The following is a 7,500-nucleotide window of genomic DNA, read 5'->3' as shown; positions in this document are numbered from 1 at the left end:
AGCAGCCTATCATTATCTATTTATTTATACAAGGATATAAAGATTCCAGACTAAATTTCATACGAACCTCCCAAAAGGATTCCTCAACCGATAGAGGAATTTCCTCAAGTGCTTAAAAATTGATTTTTTTTTTTCCTTTTGTCACTAAAAGGCGACTTTCTGGCAGCTATAGGCCATGGAAGCCTTTTCTCATTTTATGGCTCAATTAATAGTCAGGTGATTGGTGGTGGTTATAAATTATTCCATTGTTGTAAGTGCGAGTTTGGCGGGGGTCGGAGGCCGGTTGAAATTGCCCGCCATAAACACTATAGTGGTGACGTCACGCCTTTGTTATGAGAGACCTGACTAAACCTCTTCGAAGGGAAAAGACGGACACACGTTTAAATTGGTTTAGGTCTCTTACTCAGAGTTTACTTGTTTGATAAATTCAACTTACATTCTTAATTGTAATTGAAATAGACTATACATTCAACGTCTTGAATTGAAAAGACCATTGAAGGTGCGTTTCTTATCTGGAGAGCTTACCTAGGATAATTACAGTTTTCTCAAAAAATGTTGAATGTATTGACAATGTCCATTTTTCCCGGTCTTAATCATAGTATGATAGAAAAATGGGCAAAATCTAAAATAATAAATACTTTCATAAGAACTAAAAGATGATGGATATATTTACACACAAACACAAACACACACACACACACACACATATATATATATATATATATATAATATATATATACATACATATGCATATAATTCAATTAATTCAGCTATCTGTACACATTAAAAAACCATATACAAGATAATAATAAATAATGGATTAAACAAATATACTGGCTTAAATTTATTACGATATATTTTATGTTTACACAGTGACGGTACTCGATAACACAGACTGCAAGTTTAAAAAAAAAAAAAGAAAAAAAAAAAGAGCAATTACAGGGGTTATATTGGCATCAAATAGGAACGAATAGGTTGGGAAAGAAAACCCGAGTGAGAAGAGTTATTACAATTTGTGGAATAATGATGAGCTCATTGCATACCAATACAAACAAATATAGCTTTTGAAAGTAGAGGTTTTCAAAAAAGTATGTTTAATCTGGAAAACACAAGTCAGACGCCTCTAAAAATCACTGAAAATTTGTCTATTTCAATATGAATAATATATAGGCAAAAACAAACATCCCAGTTTCAGCTAAACCTGGGTAATGCAGGCGAATGAGGACGACAACAAAGGCAACCTGTTTAAAGTAAACAACCAATTTGTTTACTGGTACTCCACGTGCCGCTGTTTAACTTCTGCCTGCCAGCCTTTTCAGTCCACCCCACAATGCCTGGGGCTAAAATGTCCATTGGAACTGACCTTTTTATTGCCCCTTTTATTTCTCTTTCTCTACTTTGGATAAAATTTGATTGTCGAATTACTCTTATATAACTGTAACAAAAATGATTTCATAGCATAACAAATAGTAAACTATTATTCAAATTCACTTTAAAACTGATGAAAAAAAAATCCGACATGACATTCATTTGTTAATAAATCCAAGAAACAGGCCACAATCTGAGAGAGAGAGAGAGAGAGAGAGAGAGAGAGAGAGAGAGAGAGAGAGAGAGGGGGGGGGACGAATGGAGGGCTAAGAGAGGGGCTTTGGGTCCTCCTAAATCGTGGCGTTCCTTAAGGCGGGCAATTACGACCATCAAGGAACAATCAGACTGGCCAATTTAGTCCATTTTCTTCAATTATTCACTTTACAGTCGTGCTCGCCCAATTAGAGGTCCAACCGTTGGTCGTTCAGAGCTTGATTAATAGAATTCCTAATGGCCTGTTAATGTGAATAGTTAGTGTTTGAAAGTGAGTTAAAATTATAAAGTGCTAGAACAAACCTTGTAGTGCAGCAACAGTATCAGCAAAACGGGTCATTTTTCTCTCTTATCTTTCCATGGGGAATGAAGCAGAGGTTTTCAATTGTGGTTTTGAAGCGACAAGACGGAGGAAAAAAAAAAACCTGGTGTAGGCCACCATAACTAATACATTAAATCACTCACTGCAAGAAATGTTTGAAAGGAAATCTAACAGGTCATTATATCTAAAATTAATAAGTAATGTAAACCTTCAATATAGATATAAATATTTTGAAAACCATAGCATATTTATCAATATCATTACAAATCATTACACACACTCATACGACTCAATGGCACTGTGTGTAAGGGAGCTGGAGCAGCACCTGGTGAGCACTCTGTTAAGGTTTATGATGGGATTGATGTTGCGGAAGTGTTACTGCGAATACACGATTCCATACCCAAAGGATGAATGTGGTAATGACTATTATGTTGTTTTCTCTGCTGAAGTCAACGCCAGTTACGGAAATGGCTTCTGCACATACACATGCACACACACACACACACACACATATATATATATATATATATATATATATATATATATATATATATATATATATATATATATATATATATATATACATATGGTGCAAACAAGTACAATGTCGTACTTCCTTGTTATCTTGAAAAGGTTCCACAATGATGTAAGACGTGTTTGAAAACTTGGTGTATATTTGTAGATATTACAAAAAAAAAAAAAAAAAAAAAGTCTTTTTTTGTAATATCTACAAATATACACCAAGTTTTCAAACACGTCTTACATCATTGTGGGACCTTTTCATATATATATATATATATATATATATATATATATATATATATATATATATATATATATATATATATGTCACCCGCCATTACTATAATAGTCCAATGCAGAACATAGGCCTTGGACATGCTCTTACACCTGTGTAAATGTATGGTCTTTCTGTGCTAGTCCACGCCCGCATACTTCCTTTGTTCGTCGATCCATCGTCTTCTCTTCCTTCCTATGGTTCTTTTACAATATCTAGGGATCCATTCAGTTATTCTTCATGTTCATCTATTGTCTGTCATTCTCATTATATGTCCTGCACATATCCATTTCTTTTTCTTACAAGTTGTTAGAATATCCTCTACTTTAGTTTCCTCTCTTAACCAAGTTGCTCTTTTTTGTCTCTTAGTGTTATTCCCATCATTATTTTCTCCATAGCTCTTAGAGTTCCAAGTAGCTTATGTTCTAAGGTTTTAGTAAGGCTCTAAGTTTCTGATGCATAAGTTAATACTCATAAGACCATCTCGGTCAATACTTTTCTTTTTAAAGAGTGTCGCATTTCACTTTCCGTAATCTCATTTTATTCAACCAATACTCAGCGTGGTGATGAAAATAGGAAAACTTTGGACATGACTAAGGACATGTACGTGGCCTTTGCCCTGCAGTAGACTCGAAATGACTGCATTTGCTGTGTATATATATATATATATATATATATATATATATATATATATATATATATATATATATATATATATATATACATATATTAAATTTAACATTAACCCTCTGCCCATAACAGAGCCTGGCTTCAAAGAGAGTTTTTTTCCAATATTTACTTCCAAATTCATACTTTTACAGAATACATTTGAAACATTAGTTGGTTCATGCACCCACATACAAAGCTTACAATCACTAAGCCGATTACATGACAAACACTGTAACGTTGTAAACTTCCTTCTCCGTGTGCTATAAATATCTTGACTGTTCGTCTAACACTTCTTGGACTTGGAGACTATGTTTTTCAAAACCTTTTTCGCATCATCTGTTTAGTGCTTTGTATGACTGCTTCAATTACCTCATCCATGAATGTTTTGAACTATACCTTTATACACCTTTGTAGCATAATAGGATAGTGATTTCACCACCATCATCACCTCCTCCTACGCCTATTGACGCAAAGGGCCTTGGTTAGATTTCGGTAGTCGTCTCTATCAATATCTAACCATCATCTCCTACTTCACGCTTCATATTCCTCAACCAAATAGGCCTGGGTCTTCCACCTCTTCTAGTGCTTGTGGAGCCTAGCTGAGCGTTCGGTGAACTAATCTCTCTCATCATGATTTCATCCACATATGGTACTCGAGTAATCTCTCATAAATTAATTTATAATCCTGTCCTACCATTTAACTCCCAATATCCTTCTTAGGGCTTTGTTCTCAAATCTATTAAATCTATTTGAGAATGTACTCATTGTCATACCATGACTCATGTCCAAATAGTAACAGTGATCTCACTAAACTGATGTATAATCAGACTTTTATACGTAATCTCAGGTGATTTGATTTCCAAATTTAACTAAACCTAGCCATTGTCTGATTTGCTTTTTTCAATCTTTCAATAAAGTCCAATTCCAAAGACCTTGTATTGAAGATTATAATTCCTAAATACTTGAATTATTCTACCTCAATAATCTAATGATATTTCATCTTCTATTGCATGCTCCGTTCTCATCATCTGTCTTTTTACTATTTATCTTGAGCCCATCCTCATGTGATATTTCATATATATATATATATGATATATATATATATATATATATATATATATATATACATATATATATATACTGTATATATATACTGTATATATATATATATATATATATATATAACAAGATAAAATCAAACTGTGAAAAAATTAAATATCTGAATCCTTACAAGTTTCGTCTATTAAAACGAAACGAAATCTTGCATGTACTTTTTCTTACATCTGAACGTTATTTTTACTCTCTATTTTTATATATATATATATATATATATATATACATATATATATATGTGTATATATATATATATATATATATATATATATATATATATATAATGCAGCAGAAATTATGCAGTTTCCCTTCCCCCAACATCTTCAAAGAGCAATCACAGGATGCAGGCACCTATCTGATTGGTACATCACTTAATTCATGTTTTATGTGACATGGGTCACTCCAGTTTACAATCCACTAGTCTTCCCCAGCTGTAAATGGGTACTAGCTTCTGCTTAAGTCAAGGAAAGGACGTAGGGGCTAGAAAATTCGAAGAAACATTGAAAAGCCGCACTCCCCTAGTGCCCCTTTAAGGAGATTATGGCGTAACCGATACTGGAGTCATGAAAGCGAAGCCAAAAGGTCGTATCCTTTTAATAACACGCCCTCATGAAGGTGAAAAAAGCTGCATTATGAGAAAAGTAAGAAAATACTGTACTTGCAAATAATGCACTAAAAAGCATTTATGCTTTAGTAATGAAGAATAAAAATCGAATAGTGAATACGGATTTCCATAAAGAACGCTATGTAGTAGTTTATATGCGAGTGAAAGCCTTATCACCCCTAAAACAGATGGCCGTGGTTAGGATTAAGCAAAAACTAAATATTTGGAATGTCAATAATTATCTATGTAACGCACATAAGTAAGACAACAAAATAAATGTGTCTACTAATAGCCTGTTGTTAAGATATAGATCATGCGAAAGAAATATCGTAATGAAGACACACTATCAGCTAGTTCTAATTTATTATGAGAACCCCTAAGGCTAAGTAATGATAAAAAAGGGCTACAGAAATTATCAAAGATATCGATATTGACCTGTATGTTTTTCAATGGCAGAAAATGTGCAGATTTTACTTTTAATTTCTTTATATGATCCTCAGATACTATTAAATAATGCTATTAAAATCAACAACATTAACAATTGGGCTCAGGCAGAATAATTGAGAAGAATTTACGTATTTAAATAAGTACACGCACTTAATTGTGTACTAGGCATAAAAAACGAATAACTAGATCAAATTGTCGAAAATACTCAAACTATGTCCAGCAGATCAGCAGAATAAGCGAGAGAAAGTCTGTCATATGTTTGTAGTGACAGTTCACTTCAATCAGGACAAGACCCGTCAGTCGCTGGGGATGGTAAATCCAAGCAGATCAAAGCTGCCGATACTCGCTGCCCAGCACCAGAACATAACCCGGGATTATCAAAGGTCCGGCATAATAGAAATGTGACTTGACGCACCGGACGACGCCCATTACCCATTTATCCAACCCGCTTACCCGAATTATCCCCTTATCCGACTCAATTACCCTCTTTATCCCTTTTATCCGCCTAGATGCAAACGCGTCCGTCGGTCTCCGGATGTAGACTATTGAAAACACTTACGGGGACAGAATCGCGGCATTATTTCCAGCTTGTATACAAGTGGAAAGGGACACACGAAATCTCTGCTCTCTTTGTTCGTGTTCGCTCGCTCTTGCTTAATTTCTTGGATTTCCGAAGACCTTACACACTCCAGCAAGACAGTGAAGAAAGAAAACGTGCGTGAAAGAAGGACCATAAGGAAAGAATATGAGAAGGGAGGGAGATGAACAGGAAGATAATGAGAGGATAATTATACATCTGAAGTGTGAAATGCCTTTTAGTTGAAAATATCCAAAGAAACATCATCACAAGTAAAAGGAATTGAAATATATAGTTTCCTAAAAATACGCTTTAAAGGCTATAATCTTTATATGGAAATAAATTCGAGGTCGCCTGTTATTTGGATTTAATAGGTATTTTTATTACTCAATAAAATCTATAACAATTAATTTAGTTTGTTAATCTAAGTGAGGAATATATTGATATATATATATATATATATATACATACTATATATATATATATATATATATACATACATATATATACATATATATACATATATATATTATATATGTATATATATATATATATATATATATATTATATATGTATATATATTCAAATAAACCATATATTTTTTATACAATTATGTCTGGATTCTCTTAACGACATCGGGATCAGAGCCCCAGGCGAAATCACACAAAGACAACAGCTTCTGACCGTCCGGGAGTCGAACCCTGGTCAGAAGCTGTTGTCTTTGTGTGATTTCGCCTGGGGCTCTGATGCCGAGGTCGTTAAGAGAATCCAGACATTAATGTATCAAAAATATATGATTTATTTGAATATGAAAAACACGTCTAAATGTGCATAATTTATCATACATATACATATATGTGATATATATATATATATATATATATATATATATATACATACATACATATATATTATATTTGTATATATATATATATATATATATATATATATATATATATATATATGTATGTATGTATGTAGGCTATGTATGTATCTCGAGCAGTAAGTAAGCTATTAGTATTATCATCTTAATACAATCAGTGGAAATAAATATCTATAAGTTTTCATTGTTGAATGTGAGCTCCAAACCTGTTTTGCTACATATATCATACACTGGCATACACCAAGCTTTCTCGTGGGTAAGATAAAGCAAAGCCATCCAGTTATTATAAACAGTTGGACAGCATTGCTCGTTTCAAATGTAGGTTGCGGCCTTCATAAATTCATTAAAGATAACTAATGAAATGATTCGAATAAAAATAATGATTGCAAAACATATATTTGTGGTAACTGACCAAATTTCTGGCTTTAAAATAATTTCGACAACTATATCAATCATTTATCCTGCTGTCTTGGTTTCTAGGCTTATGATATGAAACACAACTGCAGTG

Source organism: Palaemon carinicauda, chromosome 1 (assembly GCF_036898095.1).
Source record: "Palaemon carinicauda isolate YSFRI2023 chromosome 1, ASM3689809v2, whole genome shotgun sequence".
Taxonomy (NCBI): Eukaryota; Metazoa; Arthropoda; class Malacostraca; order Decapoda; family Palaemonidae; genus Palaemon; species Palaemon carinicauda.
The sequence above is the reverse complement of the archived record's forward strand: the minus strand, read 5'-3'. Positions refer to the sequence as shown.